The sequence below is a fragment of the Microtus pennsylvanicus genome, chromosome 8 (genome assembly GCF_037038515.1).
Source record: "Microtus pennsylvanicus isolate mMicPen1 chromosome 8, mMicPen1.hap1, whole genome shotgun sequence".
In the NCBI taxonomy this organism is placed as follows: Eukaryota; Metazoa; Chordata; class Mammalia; order Rodentia; family Cricetidae; genus Microtus; species Microtus pennsylvanicus.
In genome coordinates this window covers 13520807-13543103 of record NC_134586.1, presented here as the reverse complement: position 1 = coordinate 13543103, position 22297 = coordinate 13520807, and the positions used below count along the sequence as shown (strand labels likewise).

Here is a 22297-nt window from a genome sequence, read left to right as displayed (position 1 = left end):
AATGTGTCAGCATATGTAGAGAGTGAAGTGTTCTCAGTCCAGAATGTAATAAAAATAAAACAAAATGCTCCCCAAAATACTCAAACCCACAGGAACAAGATAAAATATTCAGCCTTAAACAGGACATCTTTATTAACCTTTTTTTTTTGTCCCAACACACATGGAATAATACAGAAGAGGCAGAAAGAATGTTAGAGCCAGAAGACAGAGACAAGTGCTTTGAATTGCTGTTCTGTGCACATAATGTAGAGTAAAAGGGCCAGCAAAAGAAACACACCCTGGCCCTGAAACCAGAGCCAGTGAAAGAAACATGCTTTACCCTGAAACCAGAACCAAAGAAACACAACCTGACCCTGAAACCAGAGACAGAAAATACACCTTGATGCTGAAACCAGAGTCAAAGGCTAAAAGGACCAGTGAAAGAAACAAGCTTTGGCCCTGAAACAAGAGCCTAAGAAACAGACTCTGCCCCCGACCAAGTCAGTACAAAAAACTAACCAATCCTTGAACACAAAATCCAGACAATCTCTGAGCTTGTCCAAGTTCAGGAACTGAAATCCAACCAATTCCCACCCTGGAAAACTCTGCCCCTAAGAAGTCCTATGTAAGCCCTGTGCCTGTTCCGTTTGTTGCTGCCTTTTTCTACCATGGCAGAGCCAGGCACCCTCCTGGATTCTTCCCTTCCAATAAATCTCTTGAATGAGGCTTGGGTGAGACCTTCTTCCACTAGAGTGGAGTAGAGCAGAGAAGTAACAACCTCCCCCTGAGCCAGAGTGGAGATTGCACACATCTCCCAACAAGACCACGCCTCCTAATCCTTCCTAAACAGTTCCACTAACTGGGGACCAAGCATTAAAACATATGAGTTCATGGGGTCATTCTCACTCAAATCATCACAGCAACTATAAGGTCCTTGTAGGCACAGCTAGTTTCTGCTGATTACTTTTCCAAGCACATACACAGTAGAATCTCAAACAAAGAGTGCCTTAAAAATGGAAAAAAGTACAATGTTAAGGTTATGACTGTCTTTACAGAATGAGGCAGTGAGACTATGACCAGAATGGCCTGAGTCATAATTTAAAGCCTAATGTCTGGGCAGTGAGATCAGGTCAGGTATAAGTACTTGTGGTTAGAGCCTGTTCAGCTTATGTAATCTAGAGTTATGAATTCCTAAGTTCTCTCCCTATATTTTTAGTGTTAGGGTAGCTAGAAGAGGATCTGATGAAACTTGGAAGGCAGAAGCAAAGCACTGGCAGTTCTCTTACTCAGCTGTGGTAACAGAAAGATTGGCACTTTCTGGGTATGCTCTCTCCTACGCTTCACCTTCAGCTTTCACAGCTGCCAAATCGTTGGACCAACAATGACCCTGAGTGAGCAACAGAAATGTGACTGGGTGCAAGGCGTGGCGACCGTTGAACAGAGGCAATACAGCTCCGGCGAAATCCCACTTAAGCAATGAATACATTTGATGTTTCTTATTATTAGCTGGTGCTTCCTTCCCCTTCTGTTCTAGCTAACCCTCACGATTGCTATTTCATTAGTTCTAACTGCATGTCTATGGGGCTTAAGTCAACTTCTTAACCCCAGAACTCATGAGGGTGTCCAACTGCCTTACCAAAGCCCTGATGGAACATTTTGGTACAGAAAGTGGGTCCAGGGAAACAGAAGCATAACTTTCAGTTTAGTTCTCTGCTTTGCCTAAACATAACTGAATAGCGACACCGCTATCAGTAATACACGGTTATTCATTGTATAAAGGGGCAAAATAGTTCTGTTTTAACCCATGGGAAACTGGTATCTACAAACAGAATATAAAATTAAGACTCCTTAGCCAGGCAGTGGTGGTGTACACCTTTAATCCTTGCACTCAGGAGGAAGGAGGCAGAGGCAGGCGGATCTCTGAGTTCAAGGTCAGCCTGGTCCACAAGAGCTAGTTCCAGGACTGGCTCCAAAGCTGCCTGGGGGTGGGAAGAGACTTGTCTGGGTCTCAGTAAACTTAAGTCAGCTCAGACAATATGATAGGGCTTGATGCAAAAATTAAATAGAGTAAAAACAAAGAACAAATAAAAATAATAAAAAGTAAGAGAGGGCTGGGCTTAATGGTAGAAAACAAAACAAAACACCACAATATAGATTAAGGACATAAACACAAGTCTTGAAAGTAAATCAACAAAGAAGTAATACAGTTTCTTTCACAAAATTGGTCATAACCATAAAAACCAAAAACTAAGCCCCTTTTACTTAGCCACAAGTGCTGAGTGCATGCTCCAGACTCAGAGCATACATTTAATATTTAAAAATTTAACCTCCCCAACAACAACAACAACAACAACAAAGACATACATTTACAAGTCCCTTGCAGGAGACTTTTTTTTTTTGTTCACTTCCTCTTTTCATACAATCACCCAGCGACATAGCCACAAGTGCTCAGTAGCCCACAGTCCTGCAGATGCCCAGAATTAGAACCCAGAGCCCCAGGACTTCCTGCAGAGCAGAAGTCTCTATTTGGAACAAGTGACTACTCCTACAACTTCTGCTCATGCCTAGAAATGCTCCTGATGCAAGCAGTTCAAGGTGCTGAGGCTGTAGAGTTTCCCATAAGGCTGCTTTTTGTCTCCCTCCATTCACCTGGATCAGGGATGGCTCTCCTCAGAGAAAGGCTGAGGCCTACAGAAGTCAGCCTTAGAGGGACCTGGAGCCCTGCAGCTGCCCTGGGTCTACAGGGCCAGGGACAACTGGTGCTGCTTAGGGTTCATGAATGAATTCTGATCCTGCTGACAGCATGGATTTTGATGTTAGAAAGGGTAGGACAGTGGTCTCAGAAGACCTAGTACTATTCTTCAACTATTCAGAAGTAAAATAGATAACATGCTTCTTTCTTCTCCTCTTCTCTCTCTTTTTTGGTTTTTCAAGATAGGGTTTCTCTGTGTAACAGCCCTGACTTTCCTGGAACTCATTCTGTAGACCAGGCTGGCTTTGAACTCCCACAGATCCACCTTCTTCTGCCTCCTGAATGCTGGAATTAAAGGCGTGAGCCACCTCTCTCTGTCAGGCTTGCTGGTTCTTTGGTCCCAGCTGCCCAACATCCATTGTCCCAGGGAAATTAAAGGTTTTCTTTTGTGGTCTTGGTCTCTTGTTAATCACAGCTGATTCCTCAGCCCCAACTGACCAGAACCACAGATTCTTCACACAAACTTCCCAGTAATCTTTGCTTCCTTCTGAAACTTCACGTCAGGTTTCCATCTGTCTCTACTGCTCAACACTCTTATCTTCCAAGATCCTACAGAACAGCTCACTAAACTCCCAGCACTCAATGGCTTCAATCTGAAGTCTGCCCACAATCCTCCCGAAAACAAGTTCAGATCTGTCAAGACTCAAGAGCAATACCTCCTCTGATTGGTGTGGGGGCTGGAGTTAAGAAGATGGGAGCTCGCTCACATTTCTCACATTTTCTTTTTTTTTTAGCTGGCCTCGAACTCCTTCAGCAAATCCTACCACAACCAGCATTTCTCACATTTTCTTCCCTTTTTTTTTTTTTGAGATAAGTGTCTCTGCACAGCCCTGGTCTCCTCGTGGAACTCTTCTTAGACCAGGCTGGCCTTGAACTCATAAGAGATTAAAGGTGTGCACCACCACACCCAGCTGGGTGTTTTCCTTTTAATCTCAATCTCTCTCTCTCTTCCTCCCTTCCTCCCTCCCTCTCTCTGTCTCTCTCACACTCAATCTTTTTTGGTTTTCCGGAGACAAGGTTCCTCTGTGTAGCCCTGGCTATCTTATAACTCACTCCATAGATGAGGCTGCTTGAACTCAGATGTCTATCTGCCTCTGTCTCCCAAGTGCTGGGATTAAAGGCATTTGACACCGCCACCTGCCTTTTTAAGATTCTCTCTCTCTCTCTCTCTCTCTCTCTCTCTCTCTCTCTCTCTCTCTCTCTCTTTACTAGATCAAATGAGGATACTCAAGATAATCTCTCTCAACTCAAAATCAATTTAGGATTTTAATTATATCTAGAAAAATATATCCCCACCCCCACCCCGCAAACAGGGATTCTCTGAGTAACCCTTCCTGAACTCCCTGTAAACCTGGAAGTCAGAGATCAGCCTGCCTATTGTCTCCAGTGCTGTAATTGAAGTCACCGTGCATTTTCACTGCTGCCCGTTCACCTTTGATATACTCAAAAATAAAGTCACAATTCCGCCCACAGTCAAGTCTCAGAGAGCACACAGGCACGGGCTAAATTTAGTGGCGAAGGTTCATTCCATGATTCTGGCCTTTTTGGGTTGCTGCCGTCACTCAGGACTCAAGCATGGGAGGCCTGGTACTCGAAAGAGTTTGGGGATCACACCACATTTTTTGTCCTCAGCTGTTGTTTGCTGAATTAAAAACCCCACGGGCTTGCCTGCCTAACACCCTAGTTGAACTGTTAAGTACAGGACAATTACAGCTGTGGGTCTTTTTGGAGACAGAGTCTCAAGCCCAGGATGATCTGGAGGCAAGTGGTCCCTCCATGATAAGGAACTGCCCCACCCTCCCTTACTGCCAAGGGGGGGAGGGGGTTCCACCCATGGGCTATTACAGCTGGCTATGAGAGTTAGATTCCCTCAGCACTGACCTTCACAACATAGTTTTGGAACACAGTGATTGCTGAAGTTACTGTTAAATGCTTTGAGGGTAAAATTACATTTTAAGTAATTAAACTTAACATCTAAGATTTTTCTGGCATTTACTGGCTTGATGAAAGCAGTTTGATTCTTTTCTACATTCTAGATCTCGATTTGGTTGAGCAGTTGTTATTATCACTATTTCAGAGATAAGTGATTTTACAGTGTGAAGGTATGATTGGTAGTGCTTGCTCTGTTACACATTACCTGAAAAAATGAGGCTTTTATCCACATCCTGACGAGTAATAGAATTCATTTGGTGAACTTAAAAATGAATGATACTTGTAACTGACTCTTGAGAGTTTAAGGAACAGTAATTTCGAATCCCAGCCCAGTGTGGGCTACGTAGCTACATACTGCGTGAAACCGTATGAATCTGTCTCAACAAAGCAAAGAAGGTGAAAGTTAAAATAAAAAATAAATGTTGAATGAATCCTACTCTAGGATTGTAGAGTTTGTGGAAAATCTTTCTGCCTTTTAAACACTCACCTACTTCCTTTCTCAAGTTTCATGAAGGGTGTTCACTGAGGAATCTCCACGCAAAATACACCTCGGAGGTGGGGGGAGGAGGGGAAGCCAACCGAAAAAAAATTACCTCCGGATGCGATTGGAAAGACGGCAGCGCCACCACCGCACACTTGGTTCTCATTTTCAAGGCAGGAGGCGTGGCCAAAGGCCCTCATTCAAATAAAAAACCAGGAGATTTGCATGGCGAATAGGCACCGCGTGCGCTCATTGGCCGGCGGCAGAGTGGGCGGAGTGCACGGGGCGCACGCGGAGCTCCGCCCCCAGCTATTTGCATAACGGCCCCGGCGCGTGCAGGGGAGAAGCGGGTTTGTTTTTGAATCTGCGGAGGCGGCGGAGTGGAGCGCACGGCTGAGACGGCGGCGCCCGGGACGGCTGCGCGGGACGGCTGTGTAGGAAGGAACTCGGGTTCCCGTCCCTCACCTCCCGCCCCTGAAGGTATCCGCGAGTGCCAGGGGCTGTTGTAACTCCAGTCGGCGAAATGACTATTGTATTTCGGAAGACTCGAGACCGCATTATGGCGGCTGCGGGAGTTGAGTTTGCGCCTGCGCGGTTGCGAAGCTGCGGGCGGGCGCTGCATGGGAGCACGTGATCGCGTGGGGTCGGGCTCTAGCTGCAGTTGAGCAGCTGGCCGGGCGGTGGCTGCGCAAGCGCAATATTCATTTTCAAGATCTAATGTTCTTGTTGGACGCCATTTGGGTTCTAGATTTAATTTTTCTCATTCTCGAGGGGGTTTCATCTCGCTGTCCTTCTCTTCTCACTTTTTCCGGGGAAAACTTTCTCCTCGTGTCTTACACTTACGCCGACCTTAAAATGCTTTTATTCTCTGCTTCTCTCCGGTTGCAGACCTTCATTTTGTGTACCAATTGCCTCTTGTGGTTCTCGATTATAATTTCGCTGTTAGTGAGGGATTTCTGGATTCATGTGCTATGTAGCGAGATAAGATCGGCACCTAGTGGTGCTCCCAGGGGAAGTGCATTTACTTCTGCTGCACTTTTGTAAATAATTTTTAACCCTGTTTTTACCTGTTCGCTTTTAGATGTGCATCGTTTACAAAACAGAAACGATTTTATTTTTAAAATGTTAGTTTGGGAGAAGAAACAAGGAGAGAATGGTAAAGTTAAGTTGAAATCTCAATTTCATCAGGTCGTTTTTTTTAAAGAACTATTTCATTCAAATCAATGAATTTTTAATTAATCTTGAACTATTTGCCAAAGCACTTCAGTCTTGCATGTTTTAAATTCTATTATTCCTTCAGTTAGACAATTGCTAAAAATAATTAATGAACTCCTTTTCTCATTTTATAATCACGTCTAAGTTACTATATCTGATACCTTTTTGTGATGAAGAATTCTTCAAAATATTCCAAATTACATGGAAACCTTTATGAATTAAGTGAACAAATTAAAATTTAAAAGAAATATGTCCACTGTAGTATGTGTATATGATGTACACTTTAAATTTTTTTAGCTGTTATATGTTCTGGTTTTAGTTTCTTAAAATATGGAGCGCTACTGATTGCTTTAAAATAGTGATGCCATTGCATTTAAATTTTATATGGCATAATTGGGTCCAGATACGTAGGATTAGTATGATTTTCTTACTCAGCCACTCGTTTCTTACTAGTCTAAAAACTTGTAAATGGCTTTATAAACTTAATCTGTCATTCATAGATACAGTTGCTTTCTTGATTGCTTACGCAACTCAAGTTTGAAATCGTCTGTTGTCAAACGAAGAAATGCAGTAGCACATAATATTGGTTGGTTTTGGAATATTTTTATTACCTGAAACTCTTAGATAAGATAATAAGACATTTTTGACGGGAGCACTCTTGGTTGACTGGGCTTTTTGTTTGCTTTTTGTTCTTTGAAATGATGTGACATCTGGCATAGGATGGAGGGACAGTGCAGAGCGCCCCCCAAGGGTCTAAATTGGATCTGGTGTGGATCATGAAATATCTTGTACATGGAATGAAGGCACTGTGGCAATCTTTAGTCATTCATGCTTCTGCAGTGGCTCCTTCACCCCGTATTTGTCCTCCTGTTATCTTAGTTTACCTGTTTAAATTTATACTTTTGTGCGAATACACAGATGGTTGTGTCTTGCTTGGGTTGATATTGAAGATCCTAAGAGGTACTGGAAGAATATAAGATTTCAATATCGAGAGGACAGTTTTGCTATTGTATTTCTTAGAAGGTAAATGTGATTTTAAATTTACTAAAACTAATGGAGTGTCTGAATGTCAATGGTTTATTCTTTAGGATTTTCTCAGGAACAAGTAAATTTTATCTGGGTGGTGAACAAAGCTTTGCCATATGCACTGCATACGTATATGTACATAGTATGTGTATCTAATATATAAGAGCTAGGTTACTCATATGCACTGCATGAGTACATATATATAGTATGTGTATCTAATATATAAGAGCTAGGTTACTCATATGCACTGCATGAGTACATATATATAGTATGTGTAATATAAGAGCAAGGTTACTCATATGCACTGCATGTGTATATGTATATCGTATGTGTATCTAATGTATAAGAGCTAGGTTACTCGTTTAAAATCATTGTAGTTTTGTACATTTTAAATATATAGCTTAGAAAAAGCGGCAATGGTTAAGTCAGAATTTTTAAAAATTATTTGAATTTGTGAAAATATGTCTAAATATTTGAAGCTTACACATTTGAAGGTTTAGAAAGTATTCAGTTAGTCGGTCAGAATAAGCACTCTTAACTGTTGGGATTGTTGTGGCTTCACTTTTGCCTTGGCTACTTAGTCTATAAATATTTATCATTTAAATTTTAATTTAATTCCTGCTTTTTTTCCCCCTTTTGGTGGTGCTGTGGATCAAACCCAGAGCCTCAACTACACCCCCAGCACAATTCCTGCTGTTTTAACTTCCGTATTTTATTATGAATATCTTCCCAATTTGTATTCTAAAATTTATTTTGTATGTAATATTGTATTGTAAAAGTCTCAATCAGCAGGTATTTTCAAATTTGTTATTTTGTTAATCAGTTAATTAATTAGTTTATTCATTTATTGAGAGAAAGTCCCTTTATGAAGCTTAGGCCAGACTAGCACTTGGTATGTATACTTAGGCTGCCTTTAAATCATAGAGCTACTTGGTTCTTTCCGTTGGGATTAAAAGTGTTCTCTGCTGTGCCTGGCTCCTGGTTTTCAGTGTCTGAAGGTTATTTGTGTTGAACAGCGCACAGTCACTTACTGAGCCTCCCCAAGCACCCGCAGTCTTTTTGTTGCTCTGTTTCTTTTCATTCTCTCCTCCCCTCAGTGTCTCAGCTGTAGCTCAGGCTGGCCCAGGACCAGAAATGTTCCTGCCTGATTTCCCCAAGTGCTGGTTACTGGTGTTGGGCGTCGTTAGCTTGTTGCTCATTTTTTCTGTTAGAAATTGTGTTCTGGTGAATATTCTACACAAGCCATGATCTATAACAATAGTTAAAATTGCTTTTTTTAGACCGGGCAGTGGTGGTGTATACCTTTAATCCTAGTACTCTTGAGTGCGAGGCAGGTGGATCTCTGAGTTGAGGCCAGCCTGATCTTTAAGTGAGTTCCAGGATAGGCAAGGCCACAGAGAAACAAAACAAAATGTACCCAAAAGAAAAAAATAAAAAGAAAGAAAGATAAGCAAGGGTGTTTTAAAGTATTTTGACTTACAAAATAGACCAGTGTAGGGTTTTTCTTTTTTCCAGATTTCTCATACTGCTACCAATTAGATAGGTTGAAAATGGGTGGTCACTAACTTTAAGTAGTGAAGGTGATTTCCTTCCTTCCTTCCTTCCTTCCTTCCTTCCTTCCTTCCTTCCTTCCTTCCTTCCTTCCTTCCTTCCTTCCTTCCTTCCTGTCTTGTGAAATGAACGAACTATTTTCAGGTGTGTTTGTGTGTGCATGTTCTTTTATGGATGTTAATGTTCCTGTCTGCTTGTCAGCAATAACTATGGCAACTCAGTGCTACTGTTTTTCCTTTTTTTTTTTAACCTTTGGAATTGATTTTGTGTCTTGAGGATCTTTGTTTCTATTTAGTGACGTGAAGTGCCTTATTCATTTATTTGTTTAAGTAAAGGTCTCCCTGTGCAGCCCTGGCTGTTCTGGAAATCACAGGGATCCCCACCTGCCTTTGTCTCTCTTGAGTGTTGGAAGGCCTGCGCCACCATGCCTAACCGCACTGCTCTTTTCATTCCTGATTTATTCCAGAGCTTCTCACAGGCAAAGCATTACCTGTTGTGAGACGAACTTATCCATTTTATCTTCTTCTAGAACTTTATTATTATTTAAAAATACTTTTGTGTCTGATGTTGGGGCATATACTTGTGTCTGACTTTTGTAAATGTGGTGTGCTCCCGCCTTGATGTCTGTGAGTCCCTTAGATTAGAGGATAGGCTCAGGTGCCTGTCCTTGTTCCCTATTGTGTCTGGACAGATGTCTTAATTGCTTTGCTTTGTGTACACCTTGCTAGGTGACCTGAGCTTCTGGGTGTCTTCTGTCTCTTGCTGGATGACAGACACATGTTCTGCCATGTCTTCATTTAGTGGGCTCTGGGATTTGAACTCAGATCCTTCATTTCTCCAGCTCTCTTTTCATTGATTTTTTAAAATTAATTGTGTGTGTGTGTGTTATACTGGGGATTGAACCCAAGGATTTGTGCATGTTAGATAAGTGACTACCATTGAGCTACATTTACATCTGTGGTTGGTTTTTTTTTTTTTATCATAATTTAGGTATTAGGTTCGACCAGACAATTGTGGTCCATCTGCTGGAATCAACTGTTTTTTGAGAGCTCTATAGATAATGCTTACAGAATTCCAAAGATTACTTGTGCATGGTTTGATGCGTGTGTGTGCGTGTATGTGTGCTCACAGACACTGGAGTATTAATTTCTACCTTCTTGGAGGAGAGAGGGTCTCTCTCATCAGCCTGGAACTTGCCAGTTATATTAGACTGCCTGTTTTCAGCTTTCCAGTTCCAAGTGCGACAGCTACACTGATGTTTTGTTGTGGGTTCTAGGGTTGGAACAAAGGTCCTTAGAGTTGCAAAGCGTTGTAGGGCCAGACACTACATCAACTATTATATGAATGTATTTAATAATGCTGTATACTATTTAATTCTAATACCCACAATTTGTTTTCACAGTTGTGCTAGGTAATACGTAGTTTTGTAGATGAACATTAGGTTCTTTTGGTTAAATTAAAACAATAATAATCATTGTCTAGAATTACAGTAAATTTACATTTGAGGTATTTTTAAATCATATACTTAAAAAAGATCATGAATAGGCTATACTTCTAGACTCCTAAAATGTACTGTTTTCAGGAAATGTTGGGAAAACTTATGATCCCTATGATCTTTCAAAAAGACTTTGTTTTCCTGTTTTCTGGGTGCTGATAGAGAGATGAACTAGGAGAAGGCATGCGGCTACATTTCCGTGTGCGGGCATGTTGATGAGAAAGTAAGCCAGTTAGAAGTTAGAGACTCAAAAGTAGGTTTCAAAAGAAAATGTTTTTATGGCACTCGAAACTATCATTATTGTTATTTTGATTGGTGGAATTTTGAAAAGTTATGTAGTTCAATGTTTGGCCAGGGTGTAACCAACCTTAGCTTATAATAAACATAAACACAATTTTACTTTTCTTGGTATCATTAAATTGTTATACTCTCTCTACTTTGTATGCCATTCATTCATTAAATTTCTTTATTTTGATTGCAGTGACATGTTACTTTTTTTTTCCTGGACTCAAACTTAAAGAGATCCTCCTATCTTTGCCTCCCAAGTGTTGAGATCAAAGGTGTGTGCCACCTTATTTTGCTCATATTATTACTTGATAATGACCTAATTATACTTTCTAATGACATAATATAGTTTTTTGTATTGAAAAGAGTCTGGTTATTGCCCAGATATTATTTTATTGAACATGTGGAGGCATGAAAAGAACTCAGAGTAAAATCTTCCAGACTTTGTGAAACTGAATCTAGGAAATGATAGCAAACGTTAAGATGTGACTTTTGTTAGGCCGTTAATCCTGCCTGCCTGCTTTTGGGTCTTTTTCAAGCAAATTTACTTAGAAACACTTAGGTATTTTTCCTTTTTATGTTACCTTTGACCTTGGTTGAGAACTTTTGAGCTTCTGGTGGATTATTGCATTTGTTTCCTTAATCTGTGACAGAGGTGCCCTAGAGAGGGACATGTGACAGACAGGAGGAGTTCCGCGAAGGCTGGTCTCTCGACATAGTACAGAAACAAGAATTTGTCCTTTCTCTCCATCCCTGCTTTATCTTCTTTTTTGGTTCTGTTAATTTCTCCTCCTCTCTTTCTTTCCCCTCTCTTCTGGTCTTATCTCTCCGTCCCCTCCTGAGTGCTGGTATTACTGGCATGTACCATCATGTCCTGGAGCTTGAACACAGGGATTCCTGAATGCTAGGCAGACACTCTCCAGTTGAACTGCATCCCCTATCTCTTTTGTTTGTTGTCTTTCCTTTTGTTGTTGTTGCTATTGTTGCTGCTGCTGTTTTGTTTTTGGTACAATCTTACTATGTAGCCCTGGCTGACCTAGAACTTACCTGTAGTTGCCAGTTCACAAAATCTTTCTCCCTGCCTCCTGAGGACTGGCTTTGTATATATTCTCTTGAGATAAGGTCATGGCGTATAGTTCAGGCTGGCGACAAGTTCATCATCCTCATGCCTCATTTATTTGCTCCACTTTTGCTCACCTAAGAGCCTAAAGTACACTCTGGAGAACAATATGTACCTGTGTGTAAAGATCTGAAGAGAAGATGTAGTGGTGCAGTCAGTTACTCGTGGATTGCATTTGTATAATTTTCTCCTCCTATCAGATTGAATGATTTAAAAGTTGGAAATAGGACTGGGAAAGGTGTGTTGAGATGGCAGAGCACTTGCTTAGCATCCTTGATGTCTTGGGTTTGATTCCCAACACTGCATAAAACCAGACATGATTTTGAACACGTGTAATGGCAGTGCTCTGGAGGCAGAAGTCTAAGATGGTCTTCAGCTTCGTAACAGTTTCAAAGGTAGTCTGGACAATGTAAGACTATCAAAAAAAAAAAAGTTGAAAGATAAAAAGTCAAGTAAATGAAAGACAAAAAGCTTTACTAAAGGCAAAGAAATTTCTTCAAACAAGTTAGAATATAATAAACAACTATTGTGGTTTTGTATTGTGATTTGGGCAACTTGTTTCTGTAGTATTTCTTTCTTTGGTTTTTATGTTAATTGTTTTGTGGTATTGGGTGTTAAATCTAGGGTCTCATACATTTGAGATAAGCACTCTGATAATCTTATTAGAGTTGTATCATCTTCCCTCCTTTCCCTTAATAACATTTGTGTGGCACAAAAATTGGGCTGGGCAGATGTTTCGGTCGGTGGTTAGAAAAAATTGCTCTTGCAGAGGCCCAAGTTTGATTCATAGTAGCACCACATCAGGTGGTTTATGCCACAGCTCTAGCTCTAGGAGATTTGCTGGCCTCTTCTGGTGTCCTTGGGCACCTGCACTAACATACATGTATGCACACACAAATAATTTGAAATAAACTCTTTAGGGCTGGTAAGATGGCTTAGCTAGTTAAGGCACTTGCTATATAAGCTTAGCAACCTAAGAGCCCACATGAAGTTGGAACCAGTTAACTGACTCCAAGTTGTTATATGACCTACGTATGTGTGACTCCGCATGGTTACTCCTCATACACATCATAAACACACTTAAAATTTAAAAATTCTTTGTGGACAATAATCTTGACTCTACAGCTCGAATTTATTTTAAAAGTAATTTAGAAAAAATTTATTTGATAATATACTCTTAGACCAAATGTAAACATTTAGAAAAAATATTTGCAAAGTTTTGTTTGCGAATCTGGTTTTAGGACTGACTCATAAACTAAACAAGCTGCATGATTATTGAGGTCACTAGATTTACATTACAGTAAACCTCATGATGAAAAGCGGATTTTTTTCAATAATAATCTTGTTTGTAAAGATGCTCATTTAGTCATCATTGCCAAAGATAGGGATGGAGTAATGTATTTTAGGGACTAGATCTGTGTGTGATTACGACATCTCCTTCACTTTTTATGAATACTCAGGGCGCAAAGCTTCCCTTTCTCTTTTCACTTGTTGGGGCAAGGTTAACCAAAATGAAAGCAGGTTTAGCATGGTAACTCAGTCCTGCTAGTCTTGGTTTCTTGGGAGGCTGAGATGAAAGATTCCCTCCCCAGCCTACCGAGTGCACGCAAATGTGAGAATTGGGTGGTTTTTGTGGCAGGAGCTCATTCTGTAGCCCAGGCTAACTCACAGCAGTCTTCCTGCCTCAGCCTTCCATGTGGAGGGCCACCATACCACGCTAGAAAGTGATTTTTGAGGCAAAAGAAAATAATTCTGTTTCTTCATAGCCTGATAGTCTGCCCTTCTAAGCAGACTCCTACCATAAGGCATGGATTTAACTGTTGTTTGTGTTTATTGAATTTTCTGATTCTTTTTAATTTTTGATGATTTGAAATGAGTTCTCATAGGCTAAGCTGACCCACACCATACGGGGAGAATGGAGGGTGACCTTGACCCCCCCCCCCTCATCCCCCACATGCTGGGGTTATAGGCGTGTGCTTCTGTGCCAGACACTTAGTAGTTCACTTAGTTCTAATGAGATACTCACTTCTGGCCAGATACTTTATGAATGTTAGACATTATCAGCTTTTGAAAATCCCTGATTGAGAATCAAGAGCCACCTGGTAGATCCGAGTGATCTGCTGTATAGCTGTCGTGGTATTGGATTATGTAGTTCCCCCAAGTTCTCCGTCAGTTTCTAGACTGTCAGGAACTGATGCATTCTTCATTTTGTTTTGTTTAAGCGCAGAGTACATAACTTGCAGAAGACATAGTAAATTGGTTTCTTGTGAGGAATCATCGCTCCACTTGGTATGCTTTACTTTTGCTGTCATACTAAACAGAAGATCTTTTAGTGTGGCCATGAATACAAATTTGATTTAGGAAAGTAGATTCTTTAAAAATTAAAAATATTCTCTCTGTGTGTGTGTGTGTGTGTGCGCATGAGAGAGAGAGAGAGAGATCAGTCATGAGCATGGCATGAGAAAACATGTGGAGGTGCTTCTCTCCTTTCATTCTGAATTCTGGGAATTGAATTCAGGTCTTGGCTTTCGTGGCAAGTACTTTTCACCTGCTAAGCTGTCTTGCTGGTTCAGAAAGCATGTTATCATTGAAGGTAACTATGTTCACCAGTGTGCGACCAATGCAAGCCTCTTTGTGAAAATATATTCACTGGTTTATAAAACGTAGGAGATGGTCTGTGATATAGCCCAGTGGGTAAAGCTGATTGCTGCCAAGCATTAGCACCTGAGTTCAATTCCTGGGATCCACAAAATGGAAGGGAAAGAATTGTCTCCTGCAGTTGCCCTCTGACCTCCATACACAATCTGTGGCATGGGTTAGCTTCTGCCTCCATCCCAAATAAATAAATCTAATAAATTAAACAAAGAGTCATACCTTATGTAGTGTTTAATCACTTTAATAGTATTTTTAATACTGTTAATTTTTAATACTGAGCAGTATTTTTCTACATAACTACTCTTAAAATGTTTCTCATAATTTAGCTTATTATCTGTAAAGTCTTTCTGAATAAATTTATTAATATTAAATACTGCTTTCACAAAGTTGTCTGCTTTGTATTAATACGACCATGAAAAATCCAGACCTATTCCCTAACACAGATGTTGACTCAATGAGGGTAAAAGACTCTATTATGTCCCAGTAGCTCTCTCTGGCCTCTCTTGTATGCAGCTGGAATCTTCTCTGGTTCTTGTTGACTATGATGGAGGCTTCCTTTTCTTGTAGGATCCTTCTTTTCAATATGCCATTATTTTGATTGATTTTGTCTCTGAGGAGGAGAAAACTTTTAGGTAGTGATTTTTATTTTCTTTTTAGACAGGATACATGAGATGACTTGTTTTTGTTGTCGTAAAGATCATATGTATCAGAAACATCATTCAGTATTTGAATGTTTGACTGATAGTTTGGCTGGGTATAGAACTCTAATTTGAAGTCATTTTCCTTTGTTTTGCAATTGAAGAATGTGCACAGGAAGGAAGTGCTCACTGTTGGACTATATGCCAGAGAGTGTTCTTAAATGATTTCATTGGTGGCATCTTTTACCATTCTTCCTTTCAATTTTAATTTTTGTATAGATTATGTATATGTATATAGAATTCTATTTTTTTTTTTTTTTTTGAGACAGGGTTTCTCGGTGGTTTTAGAGCCTGTCCTGGAACTAGCTCTTGTAGACCAGGCTGGTCTCGAACTCACAGAGATCCGCCTGCCTCTTGTATATAGAATTCTAACTCCATTTTCTATTTGTAATTTGTGTTCTGCTGAAGCAGCTTTCTTCAAGTTCATCAGATAGTTTCTATTGAATTTTTCATTTCTTATATTTTCTTTTTTTCCACTTCCTGCCTGAACTATTTTTTTCTGGATTTAAAAGTTCAACTTTTCCCCTCCATGCAATAATTTTTTGAAGTTTTCTTCTTGGTACATAGTTAATTGCTTAGTTTTTGCTTTTGCTTTTGCTTTCTGTCTTCCATATTTAAGGTTTAGTTGAGTTCCTTTTTCTGGACTTGCCACATAATATGATGTGGTAGATAAAAGTCAATTGAAGTAGCTAAATTTAGATAGATTAAACTGTTGTAGTTGCTGGATTTGGAATCTGTAAATGCTACACAAGCTCTACTAAACTACACTGATTGCTGACCTTGAACTATTATTTTAATCAGGGAATCTTAGTTTTCAGATCTTTGCTAGGTTTACAGAAGGTGCATGCTCACTGAACTGTGTTTGATAAGGGCATCTAAAGTTAATGAGGTGGAGAAGTGAGGTGTTTTCAGTTTGTATCTTAAATTTTTTGTAATTACAAGTTCACTCTATTTTGTGTGGTGGATCATGTGTTCCTTTGCATGGGTGTAGAGGTTATAGAAGTACTTGAGGGAATTGATTCTTGACTTCCACCATGTGGGTCCCAGGGATTAAACACAGGTTGTCAAGCTTGGTGGCTAAAGTCCCCTCCAACTTCTCAAGCTGCCTCCAGGGAGATGAGAAAAGGGAGCCATGCCTTTGGAGAGTGACATGCTTCAAGAAAGCAAGCAGGTTGAGAATTGTGACCATCTGTAATTGTTGCAAGGGAGGAGCAGGGTCTCCAAAGGGTGGATGAGAAAGCAAGAATCAGGGCAAATAGGGTTAGAACTTCTGTCAGCAATCTAAGAAGTAAAACAGTGAAAGGAAAAGTTAGATGGTTTGAGTTAGAGCCCAGAAAAGCTAGTGAGGATCTAGTTTGTTTCTTAGAGTCCCTTTATGTCCTTCCCCCTAAGACAGGATGTTAACAATAATTTGTATCGGATGTGCTATAGCTAAATAAATGGAACAGTCTGCCAAAACACAGTAAGACTTGTAAGTAGTTTTCAGTAATTTATATACATAGTTATTCCATAAACGTGGTAAATAAATACAGAGTTGACTGAAGCTAATTCTTTGAATCTTTGAATTCTCTTCATCATTACTACTTGTGTAATTCCTGACAAAGGCTATCTACTATGGACATAAAAGTTGGTAAGTATAACATTTACTCTCAGGGATGTCTAGACTCTTGACATTGCGACATGATCGACACTTTGAGTCATCCCGGAACTGTAGGACATGCCCGCATCATTGTAATGATGAAATGAGAGGAATGTGCCAGAGCATGCTAATTTCTCCTTGAAAGAGATTAAATGTCAGCTTGTCATTGAACTAGTTATTTTGCTAAATCTTAAAAAATTTTCCCAAGTCGTTTATTTTTTCAAATAAATGATGGGGTAGCTTCTTATAAATGATCTTATCTAAAATTTTTAAAAGATAATTTATGACATTAACTCAAGCTTTGTTGGACTTAGAAATATTAATAGAATTTTAAAACAAGTTATATGTGAAAATGTCATATTGGAATCTGTTACATTATATTCTAATTAAGAAACAAAACCATTTTGGAAGATGGCTCAGGGTGCTGCACACAAGCCTGACCAGAGTTCTGTCCTGAACCCCACTATGGAAGGAGAGCACCAACTCCTGGAAGTTGCTTCTGTTGTCCATGCACAATCCAGGAACATGCATATGTGTTTCCAACTGCACGTGTGTGCGTATGTACACACACATAATAATAAGTTGAAACAAAACAATCTGCTTCTATAGCTGTTTCCGAGCTTGACTCTTGTGTGCAGACACTGTGTAGTCCCTGTGGAGCCCTGACAACTGGAGTATACTCTACGGAAGGCATCTTTACCCCATTGGACTCGGAACTGCAGTCTTTTGTTAGGAAATTAGGAAGAGACCCTACTAGTGAAGGTACACACTTTTCTGAGACTTTTGTGTCAGAACTAATAAGAATCTCAACTTACTGTCTGTTGAGATAGTTGTATATTGTTGAACAGAAAAATGATATTCAAATGGAAGACAAACAGTTTCTAGTCTGAACAGGATCTAGGAAGAGAAGTGTTGAAGTGTGGTGAGTGCAGCGAAGATAGGAAGGACTTCCAGCTCTTGAGAGCAGCTGTCCTGGGTTTATAAAGGTGATGGACATACTAAGGAGAAAGGGGGAATAAAGAGAGGACTGTTTGTGATAATGATGAATGGTGGGTTCTGGCCCATGTCTGTTATCCTGGGACCTTGGAAGACTGAGGCAGGAGGAATGTATAAATTTATGACTAGTCTAGGCCTAAAGAGTGGTAGTCCATCTCTAGCAAACAGTAAATGTTGACTCCAGAATAGAATTTATCTGGTGAACGAGGCTGGTTCTATCTAGTGAACTAGGGTGGGTAAGATGTAGACTTAACTAATGCCAGTTACTGTAATAGCCTTCCGTTTTCCTCTCTGGTTTTTTGTCAGACCCAGAGGACCGTGTCTGAAAGGGTTGGATGAAGCTGTACGCATTGAAGCCGAATGTAGTCTCGGTTATATTTCAGCTTTTATTAATTTTTAACTGTTATTCAGTCTCTGAGCCTGTTTCACTGACTATCACAAAGTGGCGATAAAACCTGCCATTAGGATCACAGTAACAATTGAAATAGCATCTAAAATTTACCAGATAGCTATATTTTGGTTATTTTTAGTGTCTTGCCCCATTGAATTTACATCTCAGTTTTACAGTAGTCAAGTCTTTTCCAGACATTTTCAGTTTACTAACATCTTGCTTTTTCTGAATAGACAAAGCCACCCTCAGCCACATTATTTTAAGAGCTGCTATGGTTTGGCCAGATATGGTGGCACAAACACCTGTAATTCTATCATTCATGGGGTAGATGCAGGAGGATTACAAGTTTGAGGGCAGCTTGAGCATACAGGGAATTCAGGGTTTTGGTTACATAGTGAGACACAAAACAAGGGTTAGTGTTCTGCCTCAGTGGGATGGAGGACACAAACAAGGCCTAGTGTTCTAGTCAGCGGGGTGGAGGATTTATTAGCATGCTCAAGGCCCAGTACTTTGATGTGGCTTGGATCATGTGTAAATGTTTCTTTAGTTTTCTGCTCCTAAGGCAGTTTTCAAAGATATTATCTAGTCCATTCCATGTAAAATTGAATAAAGGCCTCTTTCAAGGCAGAGTAATTAGAAAAATTTTATGGAATATTTCCACTATATACAGAAATAGAACGAGATAATGAACCACATGATTATCATGCCGTGAGGCCAGTTGTCCTTTAGCTGCATTTCCGTCACCTCTCTTACACCCTTAAACGGTTGTCATGAATACCAGTATCTCTCTAGACAGAACACAAGATCACCAAACCTAAGGAGTGTATGCCCAAGAAGAACGGGAGAAGCCAGGCTCCATGGCTGGTGGAAGCGGAAGAGGTCCTTTGTGTGCCTTCCGCCTCTGCTGCTGCCTGTTTCTGCCAAGCCGGTGTTGTTGGCAGTGTTCTCAGATGTGGTTTAGTGGTCCCACTCCAGACTGGCTTGAACCCTCTTGTCCTCCCCGTTTGCCTTCCCAGTGAGTACATTCTTCGTTGACATTTTCCTAGTATTAAAATGTTGGGAGTTCTGTGTCACCTGAGAATAGATTTGTGACATTTGGACTACAGAGAGAAGAGTTATTTGATTTTATGAGAAATTACCAAATTAAGCTTTGTTGCCACCTATGTCTTAAGACACTATTGTCAAAATTGAAAATGTGGTTGTAAACTCTGACCATTCTGCTGGGTTGCACTTGTGAAGCTTAGATTCTGTGGGGAAGTTTTAAATTAGCTTTTTAAAATTAAAGTCAACTTGATCAAATGAATAAAATTTAAACAAATTTGATAGTCTTGCTTTGATGGATATATTATAGGTAAAGAAGAAAAAGTAAAAAAATAAAAAAGAAGAGTCTTGAGCTGGGTTTGAGGGCTTTTGCTTTTTCCTCCCCCTTTTTTTCTGGACTGAAATGGAGGCTGTCTTTCAGGCGAATTCCCTAGTGTTTGCTCTGTGTGATCTGGCTCTATATCTGTTTCTGCTAATATGTGGCGTGGATTTCAAGTTGTTTGGGATCGGAATGTGCTCTAACTCTGTTGCAAGTCCGAATTCACAGGCATTTTGTTGCAAAACTGGCTTGCTGCCTTCTGTTTTCTTTTTCTGTGTGTTTAGTGGCTGCATTGTTTGTTGCAGTATATGCATTAGCTATCTGTGCTCAGTTTCCTGCAGGCTGACAAAGTGGGAGGGGCTTTCTTTGATACATGGCTGAGTTTTCACTGTGAGTTCTTGAGTGCACGGTGCAGCCATCTTAATTACACTGTTGTGCAATGAGACTGCAGCTGTCTCAAAATGGCTGCTGGCCCCTCTCTGAGGCTGCCTAGGCAGCAGACGTGCCAGTGAGGAGACTTGTCCCAAGCTGCAGGATCTGAGGTAAGACCCACGAGCTTTTATCTCTGAGCATTTCAATTAGAAAACATTTGAATATAGCCAGCTTTGTATAGGAAAGAAAATTTGCTTGTGAAGAAGTTGGAATGTTCTCTAAGAGCTGTACGCCTGCCTGTATTAGGGAAACAATACATTAGGATGGTGAGGTCAAAGGTTACATTCCTGTGATTTCTCACCATTTTGTTGTCATTGCCAGAATTTGGATCACCACAGTCGTGCTTTTCTAACACACAGTAACTCAATGTCCCCTGTGTAGTAGACAGATAATTCACTAGTTATTTTTAGAAGTTCAAACAGTATGTTGAGTATTTTTTTAAGAAGCCATAAATTAGTCTTGTTTGGAAAAAAATAGGATTTTTTGCTTTTTAAAATGAGTTATTGTTTGGTAATTTTTTAAAAAGAATACTAATTTTCTCTGTTAATCGTAGAAAATATGTTCTCTTCATTTTTTTATTATATGTTTTAGTGTTTTCTCACATGCTGCCTTTTTTGTTTTATAATTAATATACATATTTATAGTGACTCACTTTTTCCTTATTTTTTTGTTTGAATTGGCATTTGGATTCAGATTTTAAATTTCAAAAATAATTTTACATACAGGCCCCCATACCTTTTTCTTTTAAAATCTAATACAGTCTGATGACTAGAGAGCTGGAATAAATACTGTTTTAGTTAACTAATTGACATTGTTATATATATTTAAAACTGTTAACACTCAAAAGGATTGCAAATTTAAGGAATTTTTTTTTTTTTTAGCATTGTAACACAAATGTTTGCTGAATACTGTAATATACATTTCCAAGGTTACCTAGCAAGTTAGGACAATGTCTCAATGTGGTCCACTGCTGCTTTTGACTTGCTGAGTAACTAGCTTGCCTTGGGCCCTCCAGTGCTAGGTTCATAGACATCCATCCCGCCATGTATTCCCCAAAGAGTAGATGGAATTTAGTCACATAATTTGGGGAGAAGAACAGTTACGTTTCAAGCTGTGTTTAAGTTGTAGTAGTTGCTAAGTTATTTTCTGAGTGATATAGTATATGCTCCTGTAGCGGTGTCAATAGAATGTTTAAATATATTCTTGACTAATATAACCGAGAACAATGACTGAATATTCTGAGTAGAGAAACTTATTTCCTATTTTTGTAAATTTTTTATCCCCCCTTTTACTTTTTTAAAAATAAGAGTCTCATGTGGTATAAGCTGACCTTTGAACATTTGTTCTGTAGATTGGGTTGGCCTTAAACTTGCAATCCTGTTTCAGTCTTTCAGAATTGTATGCAGGTATCACCATGTCTGGCTCTTTTAAAAGAACAAATTAAAATTTTGCTAAATTAAATTTTTAGGGAAGGCCCTGACACATTAAGGCTATACATGAAGTTTTATTTTATAGTATAGATTTATAAAATTTACTTATCATAGTTGCATTTGATAAATAAGCTATTTATAATACAACTTTGAAATGAGGTCACCTGACCTTTAGAAGCTGAGTGTCCAGATCTGGTTCACATGTTTGTAGAGCTCAGCCTCTAAAGCTTTGGGATTCTGTTTGAATTTATCCTTGAATGCATCTACTTTTTTTCTTTCTTAGTTTTCTTAAAGGTTTATATTAGAACATTAGATCTGATGCTTAATAGTTGAAAATTTCTGCCCTGTTACAAACTTAAATTTACACCTCCTCTTGGTTATATACATTTTTAAATAAAATAGGTAGGTTTTTTTGTGTAATTAATCTCAAGTAAAATGATGACTCATAATTTTAATGATAATGTATATAAATCATCCAGTCATGTTCCTTGCCCCAAAAACAGAAACAGGAAGAGTTGGTGGGTGTGGGAGTCTGCTGTCTTTCTGAAAGGTCATGCTCAGCAGCAGGGCTGGAGAGTGACTTCTGCCGCACTCCCTTCTCCCTTTTCATGTTGAGCACTTCAGTGTCTTGGTGGAAGGATGGAGAGAGAGGAGATAATAGTATTGAAATATGTAGGTTTGAAAAAATTACATAAGATAGCCCCTTGGTATTTAGTGTGGAGGGAAACTGACTAGGTTGAAATTATTGAGCAGTTTATGTTGGCATTCACGTTTTTTGCCTTCTGTTGCTGAGTATAGAATTTCCTCTCATACTTACCAGTTACGCATGGGGAAATTCTAAACTCCTGTTACTTAGGCTA

General features: G+C 39.6%; 1 protein-coding gene across 10 annotated transcripts in view; it reads left to right on the top strand.

Moving 5' to 3' along the window:
• The first annotated feature begins 5461 nt into the window (after nt 1-5461).
• Nucleotides 5462-22297, top strand: part of Atf7ip (activating transcription factor 7 interacting protein) — an 87570-nt gene continuing 70734 nt past the window's right edge. For 8 of the 10 annotated variants that reach the window (XR_012911559.1, XR_012911557.1, XR_012911556.1 and 5 more), the window contains exon 1: nt 5462-5624. The gene's annotated coding sequence lies outside the window, so the exon portion shown is untranslated. Of the gene's footprint in view, nt 5625-19975; nt 20118-22297 lie in introns of those variants that run through there. The other 2 variants (XR_012911558.1, XM_075982479.1) reach the window with 2 other exon arrangements.